The sequence below is a fragment of the Empidonax traillii genome, unplaced genomic scaffold (assembly GCF_003031625.1).
Source record: "Empidonax traillii isolate 1590-97213 ecotype Southwest subspecies unplaced genomic scaffold, ASM303162v1 scaffold138:size3245559, whole genome shotgun sequence".
Lineage (NCBI taxonomy): Eukaryota > Metazoa > Chordata > Aves > Passeriformes > Tyrannidae > Empidonax > Empidonax traillii.
In genome coordinates this window covers 622,603-650,386 of record NW_020955331.1, presented here as the reverse complement: position 1 = coordinate 650,386, position 27,784 = coordinate 622,603, and the positions used below count along the sequence as shown (strand labels likewise).

At 44.5% G+C, this 27,784-nt stretch overlaps 2 long non-coding RNA genes across 2 annotated transcripts in view; both read left to right on the top strand.

Annotated features, from left to right (window-relative positions):
* The first annotated feature begins 462 nt into the window (after positions 1–462).
* LOC114057559 overlaps positions 463–27,784 on the top strand; it is a 38,386-nt gene continuing 11,064 nt past the window's right edge. The window contains exon 1 of the long non-coding RNA XR_003571245.1: positions 463–587. This is a non-coding gene — a long non-coding RNA (uncharacterized LOC114057559). The remainder of the gene's footprint in view (positions 588–27,784) is intronic.
* On the top strand, positions 4,447–7,023 carry LOC114057560. Its single transcript, XR_003571246.1, has 3 exons — positions 4,447–4,503; positions 4,939–5,093; positions 6,670–7,023. It is a non-coding gene; the product is annotated as an uncharacterized LOC114057560 (long non-coding RNA).

Sequence of the window (27,784 nt, the reverse complement as noted above, 5' to 3'; positions counted from 1 at the left end):
TGAAACCCCAGATTTTCCTTGACCAAAGCCTTTTTACGAAAATTTCGGAACAGCCTTATCCTGCTTCTCCCCCACTTCTCTCACCCTCCCCGGTCAGGCTGCAAAGCCCATCATCCACATCTATTTTTTGTAGGCTCAGAGATCATAAGTCAAAAGGGAAAGAGCTGCTCATTTTCCAACATTCTCATCTCTCACTCCCAACAGTATCCAAGGTCTTTTGCACATCAGTGAATCCCATTCTGCCTCATCCCTGACTATTTCAGCCATCCAGAGCCAGCCTTATGCCATCCACTGGCTTGGAAATAAAAACACATTTAAGAGTCAACCAAGGGGGAAGAAAAAAAAAAAAAAAAAGGAAAGCAGTAGGTGTGCAGGCCAACCCTGCAGGTGATTCTGCAATTGAGTCTTGGCTCAGGGCAGTAAGCGTTAGTGACTTTTAATTTCCTCTGTCCCCAGGCATCCTGGATAATATCACTCAGATAGCACCGATTCAACTCCTGACCTGGCAGGCGGTGCTGGGTGTCCCACCGTGCTCCATTGAGTGCACTAAGCCTCACATAAGCCCACTAAGCCACTGGGCTACTTTGGTGAGTCATTTAATAACACTGAACATGCTTTTCCCTACAACTTTGCAAGGAGGGGAGGAATCCACTGCAGGGAATTAAAGACCCTCGAACAAATTTTAAACACAAATTGAATTTTTTAATTGGACTGGAGGGCTGAAGCATATTCAGATCTTGACCTCAAACCCGATCAGGAAGGAGAAGTAGGCAGTCACTTGGCTCTGGAGGTTTGTAGGGGGTCACAGGTGCCTTTAATAACTGATACTGCAAGTTAATAGCTTGGTTAGGGATGGGAATAGACTAAAGATGATACCAAGGAGATGAGTTTTAGTCCATCTTGCTTTGAAACAAAAGCTAATACCGCAGGATTATCACAACTGGAACAGGAGGTTGGAAAGACTCATGGATTACTATATTTAAGCTCTTGCTATTGTAGACCTTCTTGTAATTGTGACTTTTTTTTTTTCTTTTTAAGTTTGTCAAGCCACATCCTTATGCAGGACATTCTTGCATTGATTGCTTCTATTGGAAAGTAATTTCAAAATCTGAGTGTTAGAAACTTTCTCCTAATTAGCAGCCCAGGATTCAGTGGTTAGCAAATAATATTCTCCTTTAGTTTTAATAGTTACTCTCCTCATCTCTTTAGAGGAAACCCACCGAGAAGGTCCTGACCTGAATAGCAACAAGGAACAAATTATATTTGTTCCAGTCTTGAGAGGACAGGTATCAATCGAATGCTGGATCATGACCACAGTTTTAGTTGATGCCTATTGATCAGCTGTTGATTACCCTGAAAAAAAAAGAAGTGTTGAACCATTATTTGGTTGCTGCACTGGTACCTTGCACTGCCTTTCATTTTTTCCCTGTTCTCTGCCTCAGCTGCCCATGGGTGCACATTTCCAAGGTGTCAAAGGGAGCTTTTGAGTTGGAAGTTTGAACACAGCTTTGAGAATTGCAAACTCCAAGCAGGATCTCAGATCTAAGTCTCCAGTTCATCCCCTGCTGAAAGATCAACAAAAACATCTTTGTAATTGTCTGAGAGCCACGGGGTTGCAAAGTACTTAAGCATTTGGCTGCTACTGAGAATCCTACTCTGATGTTTATTCAAGTCATGGCCAGAGCACCCACCTCTCCAATTTGCAGACAACAGGAACCAGGAGCATTTGGCATTTTTGAGCATCTTCGATCTGTTAACTGACATTTTCTGAAGATGAAAAGCATTTGGGTTGACTGTCCACGAGAGAAAGCCCCCAAACCCCCAGACAATTCCTGCATGGGCCTTGGCAGTGGGCCCAGACAACGTCAACAAGCTTTGAGCATGACTTATAGCACTATCTGAGACAGTGAAGAAAGCAGAAACTCCCATGACAGCATTCACATTCAGGTCTTGTTGATGAAACTACCAGTCGTTAATGCCAAAAACAGCAGAGATTATTTTGTACCATGTGGGCTTCAAAATTCACATCAACAGGCAGAGTAGCATCTTTCACACAGTTCCTTAAAACACCCCTATGCCACAAGCCTATTCCTCACACCCACCTGGCAGCAGGCTCGCCCATGGCAAGGCACAGCTTCCTCCTCATTTCATCCTCCTCCAACACTCCCATTTGCGTTTTGTCCACTTGTTGCATCCTGTCTAATTCCTGTTCAGGCGTTCATCAGGGAGGGGAAGGTTGTTTTTGCTACTTGCCTGTGCTGCACCCAAAGTAATGAGCCCAGAACCTTTATGTGATCTCCTACCTGATACTCTGATTTAGGTGGGACTACAGGGAAGAGTTTCCTTTCTTCACCCTTGGCAACCAAGTGGAAAACACACAATTTCAGCAAAACAAAGATAATTGGGAAACCTACTTCAGGGTCTGTCCAAAACATTTAATTTGACAAGCAGCATTCTAAGGCTGGAACTACTTAACTTTACCCCCTCTCCTTCTGGACTTTCAAACTGAAGTTCTGCACATCAAAACTATCCTTTTGAAACAGAAGTCAAAATGCTGTCTGCAAGCCTTGGGAAAACATTTGATGTCAACATCCCTATTCTTCCCTTGACCAAAGCTCAAACTACATTTGACACTAAGGAGCAAACAGCCTGGGCCTTTCAGAAGCAGTTTTGGGACAAATTTACTACTCATTCACAAACTCTAACTCATGCAAAGCAACACAACCACAGGTTCGGGTCATTTGTGACCTTGGCCTTATTCAAAACAAATGAGAGCCTAATGCTTACAGATTTTAAGTCCTAATCCGCAAACATCCAAACCCTCACTTTGTTTGCTCAGTATTAAAAAAATATGGGTTTTACTTTCTTTTTTTCCTTGCGTCTCTTTTCAAACAAATCCTTCCTGCCTTTGGACAAGCTGACATTGTGTGTGTCCTTGAGTGTGTTTGAAAGCAAGGCAGAGCGTTCCTTTCTCATTACATTGCTTGGCTTATCAGCCCAGAAAAGGTTTGGGTTTCAGGTGTGGCTCCGTGCCAGGTGGGACTGACCACACACCATTCACACAGCACCAGAGGCAAGGGTACCAAGCACAGATAGGCTTACAGACCGTTCTTTATCACAAGCACCAGGAAACTCTGCTCTCACCTGCTGATCCTCACAGACAAGCAAACAGCCTGTAGCCTCTGAAGATGGATCAGGAGGAATTAAATTATATTTAACAGGTTGATGGAGCGATATGATATGATATGATTTGCCCACTGAAAGCAGGAATAGATCCTCAGCTATATTTTTGTTTCACTGATCACTTCCCTATGGCAAAAATCCATAGAGAAAACAGGCTGGTAAAACTGGGGCAAGGTATTTGCCCCTTCTAATGTATTATCAAGGGCATTAACACAGAGATGTTACCTCCTAAAGTGGACTGAAAATTATTTAAAAGAGACAGACCAACAAGAAAATAGCTCTTAGACAATGTGATGAGCTGGTGTGCTAGATTATGCCACTGCAGAGGGTCTGCATCCTAGGATACCCATAAAAACAGGACTACCTTGAACCCATTGAGGTGTCCTGTTATTGCACACAAGTAATAACAAACTGGTAACTCAGCTTTCACCTTTTAATTTTGAAACTGCATACTCTATTTACGTATAATTGTAAAATACATGTGAACAGTTTCATAGTGAAAATGGACTCCATATGATGTGGGGATGTTCAACAACCCTAAGACCTTCTCCCATTCTTTCTTGTGCCACTTTGCATTTATCTAATACCTTATGAAGTTACTCAGAGGTTACTACTAGAATCATTCAGAATATGCATCTCCAGCAGGATTTGTAATGAACAGTCCACATCTCTTCCACCAATGAATCGTTAAAACCCATGCCCTGGTGTTCTTCAATTGCCCACGCAGGTGTCTTTGACTGGTTGAAACTGACAAACCAGCTGGAGTGTATTGAAAAGTGGTGCTTCTTGCCAAGAAGGTCTTTATCCTAGCAGACCAACTCTTGAAAAAAAGAGGGAGGGGTGGACATGATAGAAAGAAGCAGCTCCTCTGGAGATGTGGTGCATGTAAGGAGATTGCAAGCTTTGAGAGGGCAGTGCAGCCATTAACTTTTCTAAGCTCCTAGTGACCCTTGCACTCATTTGAGTGTCTCTGTACTCCGAAGAAGCTGCAAACATTTGCAGGCTCTAGGTAATTCCTGAGCAGGTAGCATTGGCTAGTTAATTATGCCCTGCAGCTCTTCATTCATGGAATTAATCCACAGCCCAGAATTCACAGTCTGAATTCATTCCCCTGATTCACAGCCTGGACAGAGCTCTTACAACAGGGGAATCTCAGGTGCCTGGTGCTTCTGGTTCAAGTTTTAAGGTGACATGCCAGTTTAGCAACACCTTCAGGATTTGCCAATGTTTTCACAGGAGGAGGTCCTGAGCACTGAGATGGTTACCTAGTCCCTTCCCACACCCTGAAGCAGGTTTAGCATTCCCTGAAGCATTCATCAGGTAAAAGAGCACTTTTTATACAGTTGGTGATATGGCTGTCCCGATCACAGGGGCACAGCATCCTTCAGTCTTGGAGGTGTTTACCATCGCAATAATCCCACAAGTTGGGACACTTGCTATTCCTATTGTACTCCTAGGGAACTGAATCACAGCACTGATGTAACTTGCCTCAGGCAGAATATGAAGTCTGGGGCAGAACAGGGAACTGAGCACAAGTCCCTGAAATTCTTGGCAGGCGCTCCATGCTCAGGCCATCCCAGTGGCCTGTCATATTTGTGAAAACATCTGGCAGGGCGTTAGGTGGAGTGTCTAAGATTTTAACTTGCTTGAGCACGCATGGAAGTGCCAGCCATACCTACGTGGGGGAATCTGCTGCAGCAGGATGGATGAGATGCCATTGCATCACAGCCCAATAACATTCTGCAAAACCCTCAGGAAGAGAACTTGGTGCCAGGCACGGGATTGGCAGGCAAACTGTGGGCAGCCAAGGAGCCTCTGCACAAGCAGCATCATGCAACACCTGATCCAAAGCCCAAAGCAGCCATCGTCTCCAACATGCCTTGAACACACTTGTTCACTCAACACCAGAGGTATTTGCAAGAAATCTCTTTTGTGTGTGGTAATGTCCAGCTGGCAAGAGATAACTATTAGAATTTTTCAGTGCCCTGCACGCACTCCAAATTAAGCAAACCCTAAGTTTTAGGGCATAAATCATAGCACAATATTTTCCCTTCTAAGGTGAAGCTCTTTTAAAATCCAGCTTCAACCATGTGCTCAATTTAGGGTGTAGAAGCGCTAACCTGAACTAACTAGAGTGAGTTAATTCCTTAATTAGTTAGTTAGTTAGTTAGCTCCTTGAGACTTTCAGATGCCCCCATTCATTCAGAGATCAATCAAAACATAATGATGCTCTATCTCTGTCTGACTTCCTGTCTTGGGACTTTGTTTTCTCAAGACAATGGTGAAAATGGGATGAAAATCCTGTGGAAACTGACATAAAGCGTTGAAGCACACGTGGGCTCCGCTTTCCAGTAGCAGGGCACTAAGCACCAGGGTGGGCTTTTTATTTTACAAAGATAAAACCCTGCCTGGAGTTTGTACAGCTGGGAGATGAATGAAGTCAGTGCACAAAAACCACCCACCACTGGCAGCAGCAGAGAGATAAAAGTTACTAGAATTTGATTGCACCCATTATTAAAACTTATCTTTAACCATCTCTCTGTCTATTGATTTCTAGCCAACTATTAACTAGCAATGACCTTAGTGGCTTGAAAATAACTTGGGAAGTCAAGTAAACAAAGGGGAACCCAGCTGCATACAAAGAACCAAGATATTTGCGGAGACCCTCTTTGCTTCTGCTCATTGCAATAAACTTGTGCTGAGTATTTTTCCATTTAAACATCTGAGTCAATGATCCAAGAAGCTGAGGGTGTGGACAAGCAATTGAATGTACAGAGGAGCAGAAGGAAGGAATAGGAGTTAATTGTAATTGTGTCTAGAGCCTTGAATTTAAGTAATCTCAGTCAGATTCAGAAGACAAAGGTTCAAGTTTTAAGTTTAGCTCCACTGGCTGTAAGCTTTCATGTATAATAAGGAGAAACATTAATTATATACAGGTCAATTTGACTTTTTCAGGATATAGCATTATACTGTATCTAGTACCAAAGAAAGCCACTTTTTGTTGTTTAAAAACATGAGAGAAGTTGGCAATAGGAGTTCTTTTAGGCTGAGGAACCAAGTATTTCATCATACACCTATATTTTATCATCCAAGCTATTTCTGGCCTCATGATTTGTCTGTTCATGATGTAAGAATTTTCATTCTTAGATGTCAGCCGCGTCCTTTCCGTCTACCAGCACACCTACCCCTTGCTGTACAGGGTTTCAACCTTCCCTCATAGTCACCATGACCTACACCTTAAGCTTAGCCCATTACCAACAGCATCCTCAAAACTCTCAGCTCCTTCCCATGTCCTGAAACTATCAGGTGGGGAAGATGCAGCATTTACTGTGGTTTGTTACAGGTTATTTGTGCTCTAACTGGACAGTCATCCAGCTGACCAAACATCACCTATAACTTTTGAAAACTCCTTGAGTCTTATACACAGAGCATACTATTGCCTGATAATCGATTTTCAAGAAGGATTATTTGGGTTTCCCTATTTAGATGGCTGATCAACAGGTTCTAGAATTCCTGAAAGAATGCAATAAAGATACTGGTGTTACTGTTTTGACAATAATTAACATCCTTGTACACCACATTCTACACTACCTTGTTTTTGGCCTTGCTTAGTATTATGGTCAGAGCAGTAGTACCTAAGAAAGACTCAAAATCTTGGAGAATTATGGCCAACATGTGAGCCTGTTGATTTAAACCCATTACTGGATCCGGTAGCAGATCTGTGTGTGAGAGTAAAGTGAAACATGCAAAATAGGGCAAATTGTGGTGACTATACAGATCAAAGTAGAAAATTGCAGAGAGAAATGTGGAATCCACTGAGCTTCAAAAATCAAATGTAGGTCTGTTTCTCCTTTACAGAGAAAGGTTGAGACATTCACATACCCAAGTTTACACAGGGCATAGTCAGAAATAGTGGAGCAAGAAAAGATAATGTCTCTTTAATCATAGTCCCACACTATAGAAAAAGCTCTTGCAAAATTCTGGTGCTTCCAGTTTGTGGGGAAATCCTTTAGAAGAGATTTATGTGCTTTCTCATTCTCACCATAGGCAAACCAGGACTGCAGGGGCAGCATCAATGAAGTCATTTGAGGCCAGAAGAGGAAGATATCCAAACTCATCTTAACTCTGAATCCTAAATAGAACTCTAAATATTTTGGCGATTCAGCCATCCACACAAAGGATTCTTCTCAAACTGACACTCAGGTGGTCCACCCTACATCCTCTTCAAATAGTTTTTGAACCTTTTGACTCAATTTGGTCCCAGTCAAAAGAGTGGTAGAAATTTCAGACACAAGAAGCGCCTACAGGATTTGGCAGAACCCACAGAGGAGTGGAGGCAGAGCTACAGAGGAAAGGCATGTGGTACACAACCCTTAGGGAGTGAACAGCCGCCTGGCCAAACAGCACGTGTGTCCTGGCTGGCCAACCAGAGCTTGCTCAGCTCTGTCCCAGCTACAGCATTACGTTATCTTCCGTGTCGTAGAGTCACAGGAAGAGCGGTGAAAAGAGCTGGGGTTATTATGGTAGAAACAGAAGTAGGATGAAAAGGCCAAAGGACAAAAATCCACAGGAGACTTCGGTAACTCTGCTGTTCAGGAAACAACAAGGCTCTTTCCCATCCCTTCATCTTCTTCCTGTGAAGGGTGAGATTACCCACCCTAAAGGCAGGAAGACACATACACCTCCCTCACCAGAAGAGGCATGGCATTATAATAGCAGTGCTATTTTTTTCCCCAGGAAAAAGAATGAAATCAGCTATTTACACTGGACAAATTACAATCTCTGGAAAGCACATGAGGCACACAAAGAGAGCAGTTGTATCACAAATAAATATGTGGTGGGGGGAACTTATTGATTAGCTTTGTAAACGCAGTTGCCCAATCAATAGCAATTTCTGGAAATGCCTGGTACTTATTTGGTACAGCTTGTACAATGAGGATAAATAATAAGAGTACTTAAGGGGCACATCTCCTGACACCATTGCTGAGCCCTGTACAACACAAAACCAGAACATGGTACAACAATTGCACAAGCCAAGACTAATCCCCTATACTTCTAAAAAAAGAAAAATCACAAGCAGAAATCCAAACACAGCCACACTATCAAAATAAACAGCTGGGTCCCGAAGGTATCTAGACAAGTTCCTGCTGTTCTTGCTGTAGATGGCTGGCACTGGACCCGTTCGTTGTACCCATCTGGGCAAGCCATGTGTCCCCCAGGATCCCTGCTGGATGGGCGCACACAGATCCTCCCCTCCTCCTTGAATGACCAGGGTAGCCCTGAGCACAGTAAGAGACCCAGATTTTGGAGGATTGAAAAAAAAGGCACTAAGCAGTTTGCCAGAACGGTTTGCCTGACCCATCTCCTCCATGCCAGCACCAGCCCCCCCTGCTTCTTGGAGACTTGGTTTGGATACACTGACCTCTTACCATGCCTTGCTCTCTGAGGAAACCCAGCAGAGCAGGGTCCCAAAGCAGGCAGGACCCCAGAGAGACCTCAGTACTTGCTGCTGGAACAACAGCAACTCAGAAAGGGGCATGGAGGTTGAACATCTCAGCAGTGGAGCTTCAGGGAGCCCCTGGTTAACCCTGACCCAGGCTCCTGGATATACCGCAGCCCTGTGCTAAAAGTAGCACCTGATGGGAAGAAGGGAAAATCCACCTCAGCTCCCCAGGGGTTTCTCTGCTTCCCTTCTTCACAGATAGGAAGTTTGCTCACATTGTAACATGAGATCATAGCACAGGAAAGACTGAGGAACCAGACGCTCGTTTAAGCTGCAGCTTTTTTACTGCAGCTGCCAAGGGTAACGATGTTTGCATGAAACGTGTTTACGGATGTCGCTCACAGCCCTCCATTGAGGTGGCTAGTGCAAGAGCCTGTGACCAGCTCATCATAACAAAGACTTTCACCCGTTCTACTTGCTCTAACCAGCCACTTCACTCTGAGCAGGGCGAGGCAGGCAGTTTTCACATCCGCAGCACCCAACACTGCCCATGCAACCGATGGCTGGAAGAAGAGAGGGAAAGGTTTATAATACAAACCCTCATATAGTTTTTGGTGCAGATTGCTTCCAGCTGGGTGGTGAGAGGACAGGGTAACTGTTCTTCTCACTGGACAGAGCCCAAAGGTGTTTAACATTCTCTCTTATGGCCCTAATGGCTTTTCCCACCATCACACCCTTCCTTGAGAGGTGTCTCAGGACACAGGTGTGTTGGGCAAATGCTGAAACCTTGTCTTCCCTACAGGAGAAATGTCATTTACTCCATTCCTTGGTGAGGGAATCCATGGGACTGTGCTGGTTTTTAAATCACGGTAGGATGAGAGGAGTTTATGTGGAAGAGGAATGACTCATTTTTCTGTTCCTAAAATGTTGGTATTACTCACCAGAAAAGTCCCCACATATTCTGAGGGATTTCAGTGTTTTTTGTCTTTCATTAACAGCTCATCTTGTTTGCTTCCTCATCACAGCATCCTCCTCATAAGAACTTCCTGCATCCTTTGTCACCACCTCACAACATCATCGTGGTGGCCAAACAGCCCATGGAGGCTGGAAAACACATTAGGCAGCTACTGATCCCTTTGTCACATAGAGAAGGCTGTGTTTGCCTCCATGGCTTCAGCCCATGTTCACCAGCATGGTTAGACATAGAGGTTGTTAAGTTGCATGGATTTTCCTTGTGACTCGATGCAATTTTCATTTACAATCTAGAGCTGCACATTCCTTGCCAAAGCATGCATAAATGAAAGCCTTCAGGTACCTTGCACAAACAGGATGGTATCCTTACTTGAATTCCCGTGTCTCCTAGGAGGGAGTGCAGACATGCTGCTTTTGAATCCTGACATAGCAGGTCAAGGGAATTAAAGGCATAGCTAAGTTATTTCAGCTCTTCGTGCCTAGCTGTACAACATGTTCTCTTTGCATTGACCTTGAGGCTAAACACAAATGTCTAGGCCTGGAGTTGCTACACACAAAAGACTGTACAAAGATAAAGAAAATTTCTTGGGGACCTGAAAAGCAGAGAAAGGGAATACATTTAATGTAGCAGTTGTGTGGGCTATGTCTCCCCTTCACTTTCCCTCCATCCTACAAAATCTTAAAATTGCTTTTCTTGCTTTTTGTTGTAAATAATTGATGTGTGAAGTGCTGACTCATAAGTCTGGGGTTACAGGAAAGGAAACTTTGTTTCTTGGTTAAAAAATTCATTTCAGAGCATAGGCAGCTTCCTCTGGGGCTGGCTGGCGAGCCCTTGGCCACATAGCGTGCCCTGCAGACACAGGCAATCCACCGCTGAGAGGTCATTCTGCAACAGGGGAACCCAAGCATTGCCCCACCAAGACTTTGGCAGTCCAGTCTGCATGAAATGGAGCACAGCAGGGCAAGAAGAGTTTGTGCTGGGGCTGCAATGTCCACAAGATGTCCCCTCCCCATAAACAGCAGACCAAATTTTGGACTTCCCTAGTTACTGCTGTACCAAAATAACAGTGAAGTGTCCCCAAAGCTCAGGACTTGAGGCTGCAGTCTTGAGCATAAACCACTTAATTCATCAAAGTCCTTACCATATAAAGGAGTAGAGGAAATATTATCTGTACGTCACAAGAGAGAAGACCTCTTAAGCTTTTTTCAGCAGCAGACCTGCACTGATTTCCACAGCAGTCAGGCACTTGCACTCCTGCAGTGAGCCACACGTCAGTGACTCACTCGGCGTCAGACAGAAAGTCTGCAGCGTGGCAGCGAAGACAACTTCACTCTTCTGGTGCTCACAGAGGCACTCCTAGCACCTGGGGTGCCGTGACACTTCCCCTCACTCCCTTCAAGCAGCGTTATTTCATCGTGTCTGCCAGGCACAATTTGCTGCTGGAATTTGGTACTTTCATCTCTGGTCTTTGATGGACACCCCTGTGGCATATTTGACTCATCTTCTTTCTAATATTGTCGTGATAAAATTCAACACCCCCTCTATTCTCCTCAGACATTGCAGAAAAGGTGAATGTGGAAACTTCTTTCTCAGAGCAACTGATGATAACAGCTCCATTGTGCCTGACAAAGTCAGTCACAGTCTGTGCCTTTCAAAAGCCATAGGAATGTTGTCGCTGTAGCTGTGCATTGTGTTGGCTATGGCTGTGCAAGGTGCAAAGCAGGGAACCAGCCTCTGTCCCACAGAGCTTGCAGTTGTAACAACCATCCATACACTGAATGTTTACTATATAAATATTTAGCTAAAGAAAGCATCCAAGTCACATAAAAGCTCAATGGATTGAAAAGGTCAATGGAGAAGCAAGTTTTTCAGGAGATTGCGTTTATCCATAGAATAGTAATTTACAGAGCTTCCTTGTTGTATTTAGAGAGAAGCAAAAGTGCACAGGGAGTGGAAAAAGCCTTAAGATGTAAACTCTTCCCTGTGCAAACCCTTCCTGAGTGAAATCTCCTCCACTTGAAAAAGGAGAGAAGAGCTCAATAAGTTGAGCAGTGTCTGCCTGTGCAGGGTCGACAGCCCTGGGAAGTGTTCAATAACAGTGGTATGGACAGATATCTGAGGGGTAGGGCAGAAGAGGAGTTATGGTGTTTTGAATCTCACATATCAGGACAAATTAGTTCATTAAGGATACACCAACAAGTACAACTGCTGTTGTGTATGTGTATAGGTGACAGAAAAAGAGACAGCACATCAAAGGCAGCATTAGAAGAAAGCCCCAAGTCTTGCTCTTCTTTTGTGAGAAAGATTTCCTTGAGCACTTGGTGCTCATGGGACTGAGGAAAAGATGTTTTTCTTTACTCCTAATGAGTGCTTTCCTATTTAAATGATAACCAACTCTGGAGTGAAGTGGGATGCTCCTATGTGAAGCCTACACAATAGCAAGCTGGTTGGGGTTTTTTTAACAAGAAAAATTTCAATCACTAGAAAGTGCTTATGGTGCTCCCCTTTAGCACTCATGCTACACACTACAGACCACTGAAAGAAAAACAAACAAGGACTGTTACAAGCATGGGAACAGGGGAGTTTCACAAACCTACATCTACTTTAAGGGCTCTTAAGGACTACCAAGGAACCAGCATCTGAAGGCTGTGAGACCACACTGTGGCTGGGCTTGAATTCCTGCTGTTCCTCTGTGCTATCAAAGCACCATCCTCTGTGGCTGCTTCAGAGGGTAGTGGGAGGAAACGTCAGGATCCAGCAACCACATCTTCTCTGTGGTGACAGGACGAGAGAGACAGATGAATGACTGATAAAAGAAAAAAAGAGGAAAGAAAAAAAAGAGAAGAACTTCGTTTCCTCTTGGTCAGGCTGGCTTTGTTAACCAAAATGGTTGGAGAAACCGTGGGTACAAGCTGTGGGCCAGGCAGTGGTGTGGGAGACTGTCTGAGCAAGGGTACCGCGCTGAGGGGAAGAGCCAAAACAACAAATATTTTTTGTGCTTTTCAGCTATACCAGGGATGGGCCCTGACTCTGCCCTTCATCCTCTGAGAACCAGGGATCTTGGAACATAAGAGCTGGCCAGACTGCCTTGGGGAGACATTCTTTGTTCAAGTAACAGCTTCACCAAGACCTTTGCTTGCTGAACCAATGTACTGGCCTCTCCAAAATGTGTACACGTGACAAGTATCTGTGTATAAGCACATACATATACACATGTACGTATATGTGTGTGTCTACATATTGTGTGCACTTTACCTCTCAGGTCCCCCAGGGCACACAAGCTTAGACTTTCTGAAAAGGATGGCCCACATGGAGGAACAAGTCTATGAACAAGTGACTTCAGAGCAATTTACATCCTGTTATTTTTTACAGCTGGAGGAGAGGACACTTGATATGGTTGGATACCCTGTGTATCTTTACTAAAATTAGCTTTTGGAAACACCGTGGTGAACCAACACTAAGGCCCCACTGTAACAAGTGTGTTTCAGCAAAGCTCTGGTTATTTTCCCCATCCAGCTGCATTATGGCCAGGCAGAGCTCTGTATTATGTAAGATGGGAATCAGATGACCGATACAACTCTTGCTTCAGTAGGGGAGACGCTGCCAGCTGGGCATGTGAGCAGCCCTGCCTCCCGTGTTTGAAACACGAGTATTTCAAAAGAGAACATGCATTAAATATTTTGGGGTTTAATGCTGTTGGATTTTTTTTTTGTTTTGTTTTGTTTTTTTTTATTCTTGCTGGGAAAAGCTTGAGGTTAGTGAGCTTTTACCCCACATTTCCTGTCTTATGCTCTGTCTTGTTCCTACTATAAAATACTGAATGCAAGATAATTCAAAACAAACTGTTTATTGTCATATTCGCAATGGCTGTTTAGGCACTGCAGCCTTCTTTTCTAGCCATCACATCACTCCTGCGAAGCCTGGGTACATGAGACTTGTCTTAGGGAAATCCCAGTCTTTCAGTTTTTACTGTGTTCAGGATTACCTTGGTTTGCAACACACTGTAGTTTTGCTTTCAATCATGTTATGCAAGGTTTTTTGAATAGACTTCTGGTCAGCATCAGACACAGTGTCTCTTGGTAGACTATAAATTGTTCTCTACAATGAAGGAGGAAAACTGATGGTTTAAGAAGGCAAAAGACTGGGATCCAGACTCCTTGGCATCTGTTCCCAGACTGAACAAGTTACTCTCTGTGCTGGTGGCGTGCGCAGGCCTCTTAAACAAAAGTCAGGCACTCCCCAACAATCCCTTGTTCTGTGGTAACTCAAAAGCATGAACATTATGCTATCAAAGTTTACCTGATAAAACTTCCAATAGGTCCCATTAGCAAAGCCCTGAGGCTGCTAAAGCCATGTACTCTTCATTGGCTGAAGCTCAAAAGCAAGCAGGACCTATGAGGTTGGTCCCAGGAATTCCCCTTTGCTGCTGCTCCCCGTTCCACCAGCTCATGAAAGTGCACAGAGCATCCAAGGACTGCAGGTTGTAATGGTTCCAGACACCTTTGCAGTGCTCAGGGACCTTACAGGCTCTCCTGCAAGGGTGGCCTTGCTATGGTGGCTGGACATGTTGGGTAACACTGTAAGTATAGTCCAAAGGGTAAGGGCTGTAGATGGAGGGGCTGGTCCAAGGAAGTGCACAGGTGACATTGGTCAGGGTGATACCCAGTTGGCTCAGCGAACCTTGGGCTTTGTTTTACAAAGAGAGTTCTTTGTAGAAGTCAGGAAGGTGCCACGCAGGAAGTTTCGGGATGCTCCCTTCAAGCATGTGTGTCTGCCTTCCCAGCCCCCCATGGGGGAGGTCCTGTGTCTCAGGGAACACCTTGGCCAGCAGTACCTGTGGCATGTGCAATGAAATGCCTATGACATTCCACCCCTGGGAAACATGCTGAGCTACTGAACGTGCCTCCAGTTATTATAATGGAATTATAATGATGGGTAATTCACCAATTGCAGCCTTGAAACAATGCTGGAAATCTCACTTGGAGACTGAAAAACATGCAGAGGTCTCCCTTTGCTCTGTCAACACCATTTGAGCCCCACTGAGACCCCACTCATCTTGGGCAAATCAAACCACATCCATTTCCTTCATCTCTGCATGGACTAGCAAGCGTCCTGAAAAGTCTGGTGTGGATTTGCAGCTTGTAAATACTGCATAGCCAGGAAACTCTCCTAAGGAAAGCTCGAATCCTCTGGAAGATGTCAAGAAGAAAAGGTGGCATATCACAATCACATAACAAGGGGGTGGTGAAATTGCTGTTGCGTTAGAGCTGAGCAACTCATGATTGTTCTGTCCTGCAAATGTTTTCAGTGTTTAAACATTTTTCTTTAAATTCCAAATATAGGTGATGATGAGCATTTTTATAAAGAAAGTGTGAAAAAAAGCTCAACGGGGGCAATCAACACTGGTTCGTTTTGATAATTTTGAAGTGTTTTGTATTCAGCCATGATAAAAAAAACCTCATTAGCTTAAATTGTGAAATCAAAAGTAATTTTGAATTAAATGAATTTTTCATTTCAGAAATGATAAAAAGGTAATTTCCAACCTTTAAAATGCAATTCAAATTGAAAAATTTGGCCAGCACAACCTTTGTCAGGGAAAATATTTTATTTCTCATATAATAACATTTTGGGGTGACAATAGGGTTCATCAAAAACCTCTGCGCCTCAATAATCTGCATCTAGGCTTCCCCTGATTGCACGGTGACTGTGCGTTGCCTAATTGTGTGTGACTAATACAATTTCATGTGCATTTCCGTGCACTGGGGATTCATTGTTGCCACATACTACCATTGGGAAATCTCTAAGCGTGTGTCTATGAAACAATGACAGGGAGACAAGAATACCTCCTCTGGAGAAAAGACCTAGGATGAGAGGGATGACTGGGAGCAAAAAATTATCAAGGTGCAACAGGAACAAAACAGAGCAGTTATGCCTTCTCCCCAGTTTGCAGGGCATAAAACCTCCTCTGTTGGGCAGGACTTACTGTGACAGTGTTTAAGAGGTCCTCTTTGATGATGAAAACAATGAAACCTAAGTGATGCTTAAGAAAGGAGGAGAGTGGAAGAGAACTCTCCCTCTTAGGGAGAAATATCCTGGGTCCAAAGAGCCAGGTGGACCATAAGTCCTCAGCAGCATGAGGAAGGCAGCTTAAGAGAGACCCATTTTCCCAGGCGAAGAGAGACAGAGGAAGGGTACAGGTAAGCTCTGAGCAAGCTACTGTCCTCAGTAAGAGCTGGCAGAATATGTTTATAGTAACCCTTCATTCGAAGCTCATTTTGCATGGCTTGTATAGGAGATGGTATAGAGCCCTTCTCTCTGTGACCTTCTCTCAGCACTCAGACTTCCAAACTAGGGACTTTTCTACCCCTCTGTGCAGCAGCACCTGAAGAGCAGGGCTGGTTTGTGAATAGATATGTGTCGTTACAGGGCTGCTGGTCCCACATCTCCATACTCTGCTATAAAGCCCCCTGTGGTGGTGGAAGGTTTCCAGGAACCAGGTATAGAAATGAGAGGAAGTGTCTAATTCACAGTGGGCCTTGGAGGTATTTAAAAGATGTGTAGATTTGGCACTTAGGGATATGGTTTTATGCATGGTGGGCTTGGCTGTTTTAGGTTGATAGTTGGACTTGATGATCTTGGAGATTTCTTCCAATCTAAATGATCATATCATTCTATGATTCCATGCATAGAAGAAATACACCCCATTTGATTCTGGAGAGGATGATCAGGAGTTCCTTAACCAGGAGGCTGAAGTGAGTCATCATTTCACTAGGAAAGCCAGGGAATCATGCCCAAGCAGCCTATAGCTTGGCAGCGGGGATATGTTCCTGTATGGTGGCACATCCTATCAGTGAGAGGGTGAGTAAGAGGGAACATTCAAACATTGTCCCTAAAAGGGGAGCAGCTTGTTTGGTGCAAGTCTTACATGTGCTCAGAAAACATCTTCTAGGAGGTGTGCCACTGAAAGTTAAAGCATTTCTCAGCTTAGTTTTGAGATGTTAGAGGTGTAGACTGTGCTGCTCAACACTACCAAGAGCTAGTTGCTGTGTTTGGTGCAAGGGCAGAAGCAGAAATACAGACGCCTCAAGAGCTAAAAGTTGCCAGAACATTTTGGGCTGAGACATGGCTACATTTAAATGGCACCTGAGGAGGCCACTTCTTGATTCATATTTTGGACTTGCTTGCCTCTGTTTCAGCCCTGTGTTACCTGCGCACAAGTACGCTGCATGGGAGGGGTTAATATAAGTCTGATTAAAAACACAAGACATTTAGATACCCTCTTAAATATCTGTGAGCAAGGGGATGCAAATGGCCATTTCCCAGGGGAAGAATCTGCTTTTTGCAATGTTTATAAAATAAAAATACATGAAAGCAGCAAAGGTCCTAAAGAGTCCACGACTCACTAGTGCTGGAGGGGAAGAGCAGGAAAGCCCTCTGATGAAAACTTTTGGGAGAGTGACAGGCTTTCCCTGCCTGGCTGCTGTCCCAGCCAAGCCGGCTGCTTGTGCAGGTGGCCACAGGATGCTGTCCTACCCCGCCAGTCCCCTCTGCCAGTCACAGACCCTGGGGAAAAGCCTTCTCCCTGGCCCCTGCCTACATATTGAAGATTTTTATTGAAATGTAAACATTGCATATGGCAATAGAGATGCCATTATTTTTTATAATTACTGTTAATGCCACCTGAAATAAAAAAAAAATGAGACAAATAGTAAAACCTGTTCGGCAGGCAAGATGACAGGAAAAGGCCTTTGTAATCAAACAGGAGGGACCCATCCCTTTTCCTCTTCTAGTAGCCTCTGCTTTGTTGCCTACAAAGGTTTCATTGTCTCAATTTAGCATTTTCTTCTTTCTTATCCTTCCTCATAGACTTGGTGTATTAAGCCCCTCCTTTTACTCATCCCAAGTCCTCACAATTACACTGATTTTTTACTGTCCTCTTGATCCCCAAAAGCTTTTCACTAACCAGTTAGCTGACTTCTTGCTTTTCAGAGTTCAGAGTTCTTCCAGGCAAGGGCTCCCCTCTCTGAAGTGTCTGCACTGCTCCCAGCACGCAGCACCCCTAACCCTGACACCAGTCTGGTTGTCTCTAGTATCACACAGAGGGGTTTTAGTATCCACCACAATGGGCTGGCTAATGAACTTGTTGCTACAGCTGGGCTGGTCTCCTGAGACATCTCTATATGGAGGGAGTTCTCTTCAAGGGAGAGAGGATACACAATTTTGGATTGAATACAGGGCTCTAAAAAGGAAGGTGACTCATTGAGCCTAATCATTAGGGTGTGTGATGATATTATCTAATGAGGAAACGCTTGATGATGCTTTTAGAGACTGCAGAGAGCTGCGAACTGGCTGTAGAGGAAATCAGAATGTGAGCGCTTTCGACATAAACAATGTTCAAGAAATGGGATCTGAAATGTCTTTGGGGAGAAGAGCAGAGTGATTTCAACACCCTCAAGCTTGCGTCAGGGTGTGTTGCTGCTTCTGTTTAATCTTAGTTGTTCACATAATTCTCTCCTGAAATAACCAGCTCTCTAGAATTCAGGACAAAGGAGCCTTGCCTGAAGAACAGATGTCATTTCGTTTGTTTTCTGAAGTTTGTGTTGTTGTTGTTGTTGTGTTTTTTCCTAAGTTGAACTGCGGATGATGTTTTAATTAAAGGAAACCCTCAGGTTGGTGTAGGTCCCAAATCTAGGTTTAGTTAAGCAACGGTTTTTACAGAATCTCTAAGATAAAGAGATACATTCAGCTGTTGCTGTTTGGTTTTTCTGTGGGATTTTTTCTTTGTTTGTTTTTTAAGAAATCTCCTTGAAATTGTTTGCTTGACTTCCTCTAAAGAATGTTTAGCTTTTTGCTACCTCATGAGAACCAGAGAGTGAAACCGTGTAGAAACATTAAGTGGTAGTCCCCATTCTCCTTTTTCTAAGTTGAGAAAGATGAATGAACTGGCTGCCTGACTTGCATTTCTCACTCTCAGCACGACTTGTCTAAGGCAGCTGTGGTATAACTGGGCATTTTTCAGTAAGAGATCACAGTAGTGAGTATTGTCATGCCCCAGAAAAGTCAGCGGAAGACTCTATAAACACCTCAGGAATACCTGCCAGAGAAAAGCCTGTTTGAATGTTTGAATGCATTCAGTTGGGAATTTGGCCCTGATATTTTATTGAAGTCCTCAGCATATGATAAACTAATGTACTCATCAAGAAAGATATATTGCAGATGGAATAAAATTATCACAAATTAAAACTTGTCTTTTCCCTTAAAACAGCAAGAAAGGTCTGCCCTTCCTAAAGCTACAACATCACGAAATTAGGCTTCCTTTGTAACAAATTTTCAGTCTTATTTAAAATCCATTACAGCTACAGTGGTCTAAGCTTGTTCTTCGTGTATTCAAATTAAACTAAACCGAAAGAGCACGCACAGCCTCTTGCAACCCTTTGCCCAAATGATGTTAAACTGGTGTAATAACCTTGGATACTTTTCTCAAGCGTGAACTGCAACTATTACAGTTCTGGGTGCACATGAGATTTCAGCTCTGTTTTAAGTAGGAGAAAATGAAAGAAGAATACAGCCACAGTCAAATGAAAGTTAAGGTCTTGTGTGAGCACAGTGGCAGCTGTATCTCTGATGCAAATGTCTGCAAAAATATCAGGAAACCCTGGTGCAGGTGTTTGGGAATCCAGACATAGTTACACCAACCATTTTTAATTTTAACTTTTTTTTTTCTTTCTTCTGCTCTAGCTAAATACATATCTGGGCTTAAAGGCACTGTGTGGGCTAAGGCCAGGCTGGTCTCACGGCTGCAGCTGTGTGTGTGTGCGTGTATGTGTGTGCATTCCTTCTCACTCTCGTAAATGTGCAGCAAAAGTGTGAAAAAGAGCAGCTGGCACATCTGAGAAAGAAAATTGCAGTGGAAATATGGCATACTTTTTTAGATCTTGGTTACTGTGACATAAATCATGAGAACTCCTATCTTCTTAAGGAAGTAAAATAGAATCTATCCTCCCAGTCCCCGATGACCTGAAGGCCGGTGACATACTGGAGTGTTTAGAAGGCACGAGCTGGAATGTTTCTCTTCTAAGCGATTATATTCTGCCCATCCCTCAGGCATGTTTTATTGTTAATAATCATATAAAGACAGGAAGTGATGAGAACAGCATTTCTGAAGTAGAGGTGGCTATCAAATGTTGCGTATCTGGGCCTCCTTTCCACAGTGTCTTTGCAGAACCATTTGACGTGGCCATCAGGAAGGAAGGACGTGCTTCAGAGGTGGTAGCTGAAAACTTACCACAGCTGAAGAGCCAGTTTGAACTCTCTTTATAAAATATTCTTCTCTTGAGTGCAGCTGTGCTTGTAACACAGATTGGCTGAGTCAGGAGAGCACATAAAGAAAAGCAGGAGCTCAGCTCTTCAGCTGCTAACACATCCCACACAGAAGGGGACTAGTTCCATGCAGGTGCTGCACAATCTTCCAGTGACTCCCTGCAGTGAACCCTTGTTAGGAAGGAGAGATAAACTTTTGCAACACTCACCAGAGAAAAATCACCAAGCAGGTCAGCTTAGGGCAGTGTTAGAAACCCATGGGATGCTCACTCCATCAGTAAGACTTCAGATCCAAAGGTTTTGCCTTGCTTTGTAGCACGATAAAGTTGGGCTGACTCAAGGGACTTGAACATAGTCATTCTTTAGCAGTTCTTCAAGAAAGACAGCATCCAACACCTGAGAACATCCCTTCTCCTTTTCTCCTCCAGATCTTTATCACAATGAAGTCATGGCATCCCCCTGATCACATTGACAGACCACCTAGAGAGGGTGGAAGGAGCAGGGAGGGCAGAGCCCTTTTCCACTCCTCTGTCCTGGAGCTGGTGTTTCAGACAAGCATGGCTTGGTGGTACATGCCCAAGCCCAAGAGATGGCCTGCAGAGGTGTACCCCTGTAACAGCAGCCACAGTCTGGCCATTGCCTTGTAAGAACCAGTTGCTTTGGGCTATGCTCTCCAATGCAAACCCACTGCTGTGCACAGCACTCACCAAGTCACTGCCATTCCCTCAGGGTCAGCTAAGCCAGGGTACTTTGTGATCTTTCTATGTGGTTCTACTGGCAGAACCTACATCCAAGAGACCGACAATATAAGATCAGTCTTCCCAGTTAGGTGAGGACAGCAGATGACTATAAAAAACTATAAGAAGAATGGGAATAATAAATTTAATAACAATAAAATTAATAGCTTCTTAGCATTCCCCTCTTCTGTGAATGTGATTCAATGTTGTTGTAGAGAAAATAGCACTTAACAAACCTGATTTAGTTCTTTGAGAGATTACAAAGTTGCCTGATAAAAGTAACTACGCAGATATGCTATACTTAGATTTTCTGCAAGGGGATTGAGCTAAAACCATGACATCCTGCTTAAAAAATAGCACAGAATAGTATGAACCAGAGGATATGTGAGACAGATTGAGAACTGGATAACTGACAGATCTCAAAATGTTGTTGTCAGTGAGGACTCATCACCGAACAACAAATTCCAAGCAGGTTTGGGACTCAGTCCTGCTTTACCCTATGTTTTTTTAATCAGTAATCTGGAAGACAGTGTAAAATGGTCACTGACAAAGGGCATGGATCCCCTTCTTTGGTGGCAAGGTGGTTGAGGAGGCAGCCATGCCAGGGAATGGTGACCACTGCATAAGCAGGGCTCACTTATAATGCATTCCTGCAGCCCATGCTCCAAGGTATCTGGAGGGAGGAGGAGGGGAGGTTGTTCCTTACCAGCACTACTGGCTGCATGTAACAGAGCTCCTGAACGAGAGCTGGAGGTCATTATGGATGAGTGGTTCAGTGCAGACACCTCTCCTGGCAAACAGGGGCAAGGGCTGCCTGGGATTAAGCACACAGGGAAAGTGGTAAGTAGGATCAGGGAGGTTAATTTGCCTCCACATAAAGCACTGAGAATAAAGTGGATAAGATAACACAACCAGGCCTGGGGCTCACATTTTAATATTCAAAAGGTGGTTAAAGTGAGGGCAGGAAAGAGCCACAGAAATGAATTAAGGAGTAGAGAAAATGCCTTAGAGCGAGATACTGAAATTGTTCGATCTATTTCATGCACCCAAAGGGGAAGGAGAGGAAAATTGAAGGGTGAGTTAAGATCAGCATATAAGTAATTTCATAGTAGGAAAACAGTGAGTGGGACAGGGCTTTTTAATGTAATAGAGAATAGCATAAACACGAACCACCACTGGCTAGAAGCTGAAACCAGACAAATTCAAATTAGCTGCAAGGTGCACGTGTTTAGCAAAGAGGTGATTAACCACTGGAACAAGTGACCAAAGGGAGGGGCAGCTTCTCTTTCTCTTCATACCTTCAGATCATGACTAGACACCTTTCTGGAAGAGGTGCTTTGGGACAGCACAAGTTACTGAGCACGGGTAAGGGATAGATAGGTAAAAGCAATGGTTATGCACTCGATGGGTTAGATTACACAAGCTAATGATTCCTCCCAACTTATACTGTCTCAGTCTCTGGTACCAATCCACTCTCATATAAAATGCCTTGTTGATCTGACTAGCACCCCATGTCACTATAGTTAGCATCTCTGTTGCTTAATGAACTTACATGGGAAGTCGATGCCAGAGCTTGATGTAGAATAACCCCTAATTCCCACCTGAATGTCTTGACTTGAGACACTGTTTTCCCTGCAAGAACCACAAAATTGTATCTAGGTCATGCAAACTTTCCCCCAGAAACAGCCTCTGGGTATAACAACAGTGTGGCAGATACAGCATCAGATCATGCATTAGTATATCTGCTTGTAAAGGTTATGCCTCCGAGGCATCGGCTTGGGCTGGGAAAGGAAGGTTCACTTCTCTCCCAGTATGGACAGCAGGAGATTGATGGCCTGACCCTAAGATTTGTGATCTTTCTCCCATCCTTCATCACTGAGGCAGTTCATCCTGTAGAGCATTATACAAGGTGATCAAGAACTGAAAGAGAAGAAAACATGCTGTATTTTCATGCCCGTAGCAAGGCTGGGCGAGTAACTGGGGAGAAGGGGCTTTACGTTAAAAGTTCCCCTTGAGTTACTCACACGTGCATGCAGTCTGCATTACTGCTGAATCACTTTTTTTTAAAAAAGCAGCACATTATATGTGTGAAAATATAGCACTGCCATGGTCTATAACAGGTTAAAGCCTCGCCAACACATGCAAAGAAGGGGGAAGCTGTTCATGTGTGACGGCCCACTGGACCTTTACATCATGTAGCTATCAAGAATGTTTTAGCTCCTATATAGTGTTGTGTTAAATGAAACCCAGAGTGAGTATCAAAATTAAAAATAACTATAGAGTTTATATAATAACATATATATATTTATACATATATATATCTTTAATATAAATTCAACCTGCTTCTTCCTTTCAAATTCCTTGGGCTAATGTCCCTCAGCAAGTGAGGTAGTCTCTGCCTTCCATCTTTGCTACCCAAAGGAGAAAAATCCCCAAACCCAGCAGGCAGGGGTCCTCCAGTTTGGGGTCCTGTTCCCTCAACCCAGATGTGTTGGTTGGGCCAGTGACCACAGGGGTCTCTTGAGCCCTTCGCTGGCTGGTGAGCAGTGTGTGGGCTGGCACATGCTCATGTCTGTGCATTGCCCCTGTCCCTGAGGACCCTTCAGTTTAGGACTCAAGTGCCTGTGTCTGCATTCGTGATAAGTAAACCATAAGTCCCCAGCCAACTCTGCTGAGTCCAGAGTCACTATACTAGTCATAGGACACACTTCACGAGAGAGGCTGGTGTATTCAAATACTTCTGTGTCCTAAAAGAGATTTATTCTAGTGCTTGTCACCCGTGAAATCCAATATGTGTATGGGATTCCTGCTACAGTCACAGTCTACAGAGTTTAGGACATCTGGTTTAGCTGGAAGTCAATGAGACTAATGTTTCATAGCCATTATGGCTCTTCTAAACATCCCAGTTCACACAATTGCAGCACACAAGCTGAGTGTGTGAACCATGCATCTCCACTGTGGACTTTGCTGAAGGGTCATCAACACAGTGTGAGTCCTTATGGAGCATATTGCAATGGAATAGATCCCATTCAGTGGGGTTAGTGTGGAGCAGTTTGGGGTCTGACACAACTCAGAAGCCTTTGAGTTCTGTCTGGTAGTTGAGGGGGAAGAGGATGACCTGGGATGGAAGTGGAGAAACAGAAATGCTGCTGGTGCGTTTCTGTAGGACATTCTGCTCACTGCTCAGACACCCCAGGACCAGGACCAGGGTGCCTGGCAAGGCAGGATGTTCTGCTCCACAGGGTAATTTTCCTTCAATGCAGTCAGGCAGGATCTGGGCCCTTCGTCCCACCTGTGTTTGTGCCAAGGGCCAGAGCCCAGCACAGCACTAATCCAAGGCTGGTTTCTGGGACAGATTGTTCAGCCAGCCCCTAGTGCTTAATGCATGATCTCACCCAATGGCCTAGTTTTTCTAGTGATAGTGCTTTTCAGGAGCTTTGCAAAGCCTTTCCTATAATCTAAGGGGTATCAAGATGTGAATCCACCCCTCTGTGGTAAAATCAAGGGCCACAAAAACATCTTAGGCACGAGTAAGTGCCAGTAGCTAATCTGACCTGTCTGGCAGCCCCAATAGAATAATACCAACAGTTTAACACTTGAGCTCATTAGTCAAATCTGACTTGCTAAGGTTGGGCAAACATCATCCTCACTCGACACAATCATTGTGGGAAGGCACATGGCAAAAGCACCCCAGGCCAGTGGGCTGGGGATGAGAGGGGAGAGGCAAGATGGGGACCATGCCTGGAATCTCACAGGCTGCTGCCCCGACAGAGGGAAGATGGGCATGTGGCATTTTCTGCTGGCATGCAAACAGCTGAGCCTATCTGATATCTGGCACACAAGTGTTTGGCCAGCTATTTGCCATCTCACAAACAGATAAAGATGCAGAGGGGGGTGCTCATAGTTTTCCCACAAAAGGGATGAGTGAGAGAGACACAGGGAAAAAAAAAAAGAAAAAGGAAAAAAACAACCCTAAAAAAGAGAACAGGAGTGAGAGTTGTCAGTGCCCGCAAGCACTCGCAGGAATAATAGCAATAATCACTGTCATCCGTAAGAGGCTCTTGCGCCAGGTTCTGCCTCTCCCCCTCCCTCTCTCCCCTCGCCTTGCTGTCTGAGTCACTGGATCTGAGTCACACTCCTGTTCTATTCCTGTACCCTTCCCTTCAGCTGGGGATGTAGATTTGTTTTGGCTGGAACGATCTGGGCACAGGAGGGACCATCTGCTGCTAGTTCTTGCTTGCTTTGCTCTTGTTTCTTTCCCAGAGAAGGGAAGTGAGTGCTGCCATTGCAATAATTCAGAGGGAGCATGCTGGGAACATACACCCCTTACTGTACAGCCAAGGACTGCCATTTGTCATCTGAAGGCTTGTTATCTGTGGCTGACCCTGAGCAGTCGTCTCCACGTGCTTAAGCAAGCAACTCTGACAAAATCAATTCCCCGTGTATCAGTTCTTCCCAAGGAAGGTGTTTCTCCTTTGGTCAAACCCCAAACTATTTTTAAGGGCAGTGGTGGGACCTGGGGTGGTTAGTACAACCTGCACATGACTGTGAGGAAGGAGAGGCACTAAAAACAACCCGAAAACATGCAGGGACATGTTGTTCGTGTGTGCAGCGAATGCTGTGACAGAAGGAGTGCTTCCTTTTGGTTTTCCCATCAGGAGCAGCAGCCACAGTCGGTGTGTGCACCTTGTCTTTTGCTGCAATACTAGTAATTGGCAGTGGTGAGGAAATGTAAATGACTTAATGCCTAATCCACCACAACCAGTGTGTTGGCTGATTTCTGCATCCACATCCTGAGTAGGAAAGTCAGCAGAGCAAAGGTATGTGAGACAAGAATTCACCAAAGAGCTGCACTAATGATGGTTTGGAAGATGGGGCTGAGTGAGCAAGAGCAAAGGTTTGGGAGAGAGCAAAGTCACATTACAGGCATACCAGGGTTTTCAGGAGTGACCAGACCTTTAAGAGACTCTATGTCTGAGACATCTCTCTGGAGGGATCTTTGAAGGATGCAGCAGTTGAAGACCTGGTGCTCAGTACTCTCCAAAGGAGAGGCTGCTCCTGTGAGCTCTGCCCAAACATCCCAGAAATGGAGGCCTTGTGACAAAGAGTTTCCTTTGGAAAGCTTAAGCCCAAGGACATGCAGCAAAAAAAAGTGTTTGCCAGACCTGTTTATGGGAGAGACAACAGAAGGAGTTGCTTCATGCCTGAAAGAGAACATAGCCATCCATTCAACAAGAAAGCCTGAATCCTGCTTCCTCTGGAAAACCAAGAAAACATCAAATCAACATCATAATTTTCACTTACTTTTCATGTGGCTTGTGAATTTAACCTAAGCTTAGAAAGCCCTGAAGCACTTTGTAGTGAGTGGTTCTGCAAGTCCTAAAGACACGTCCATCTCCAGTGATACCTTTCTCAGTCTCATTCCTCACCGTCCCTCCTGAAAAATTTAGACTGGATTTCCCAGAATCTGAGAGTTTTAAAATGCTTTACGTGGGCCATTCCAGAGTGGGGAGTACTCAAATGCCTGCAGATCAGGGAGCCCTCAGCAGCAGACTGACTGATGATAGACACCATGCTAATGTCATATCCCCTGAGGATAAGGGTTGTCAGGCAAATTGATTCTCTAAAGAGTGATCTTAGCTCTAATTTCAGCACTGTGACAGCTCTCTTTGGGGTAAGGATGCTCCAAAAGAAGTTTGGTGTTTGGGACATTTCTCAGAAAGGCAGAATGTCAGCATGTGCAAAACCACTGTCTCCACTCGTCCATGTGTCACATCAGCATCTAAGGCACTTGTAACATTAATGTCTTTAATGCAGAGGGAAATCAAATTACCAAAAGGATCTGGCTAAAAAGGTCTGGACCAAATTCTCTGTGGGTGGAGAATGGCCGCGTCATTCTTAATGGAGCTGCGACAATGTGATTTACCCTCCCCACAAGTGATGGCTAGACACTCACATCACACTTCCACCCAAGCTAACTCTAATTTGCTCTGGGTCTGAGTCATCTGCCCAGCCACAGACAAGATGCTTCATCTCCGAGTGGCTGAGATGGACACCTGATTATTAAGGTTTGCCTTGCAGGTGTGCCCCAGCCAGGACCCCTGGCGCTGCAGGCTGCCAGCACAAGCCACCAAAGGAAGGCCCCTGCCTCAAAAACCTCTCAGTGCATGCAAATGCCAATGCAGGTGCTTCCTGACTTCTTTAGGGGCTGGACACCAGTTACAGCAAAGAGCGGGGCAGCCTGGCAGGAGAAGTTCATAGGAGAGAGACGTTAATTACCCAGATCTTTCTGTGGTGCTGGTTTACTATTTTCAACATTTTTATTTCATTCTAGATCATACAGAGCCACCTGATCTTCAAAGTAGCTCACCTCACCACTTCCCGGTGTTCCCATCCCTGCTTCCACCATGACCCAGCAGAGAAGCCCTGACCCCCCAGCGCTTCTGGGACTGACTGTGCCAAGTTGCCCATATCAACCAGTTTTTTCCAGCTGCGATTTAACTCAGATAAATTTTTCTGCTTTCCGCAGCCTTTTCTGAGGGAATTCTCTAAAAGGGATGATGCAGCGCACAATTCTTGACCTCTTGCTTTGCTCAAATCCATTTGACATGGCCACCCATTGCATCCGTTCTCACTCCAAGAGTGAGATGTTCTGGTTGGGTTCCTCCTCTTTGCACAGGTGTTTCCTCTGCACTCTCCACTGTGAATTATTCAGCAGGAAGGTCAGCCAATTCCTCCCAAAGATACAAGAGAAACCAAAGACCAGTGTGGGGTATTTGGTAACATTACTTTCCCTCTAATTCTCCTCTCTTCCTTTTTGTATCCTCTCTCTTCTGTCCACCACATTTTACTCTTTCCAAGCCTCCAAAACATGAGGCTGATCACAGGCAAAGCATGAGCAGAGGCAGCTGATCTTTGCCAGTCTGCATTTTTGATCTAGAATGACTTTTGACTCTAAGAGTGACACACTGCCCATGTCTCCTTTCTTAGGCGTGCTTCAGGACACCCTGGAATTGCAGCACATGCCAGTCACTGAGATTTACAGCTCAACAAGTTTAACCTTAGATTCTTTGAATAACGTGCACACATCTTACTAAAACTGGTGCGTTCAGTGAAGGCTTGACATAT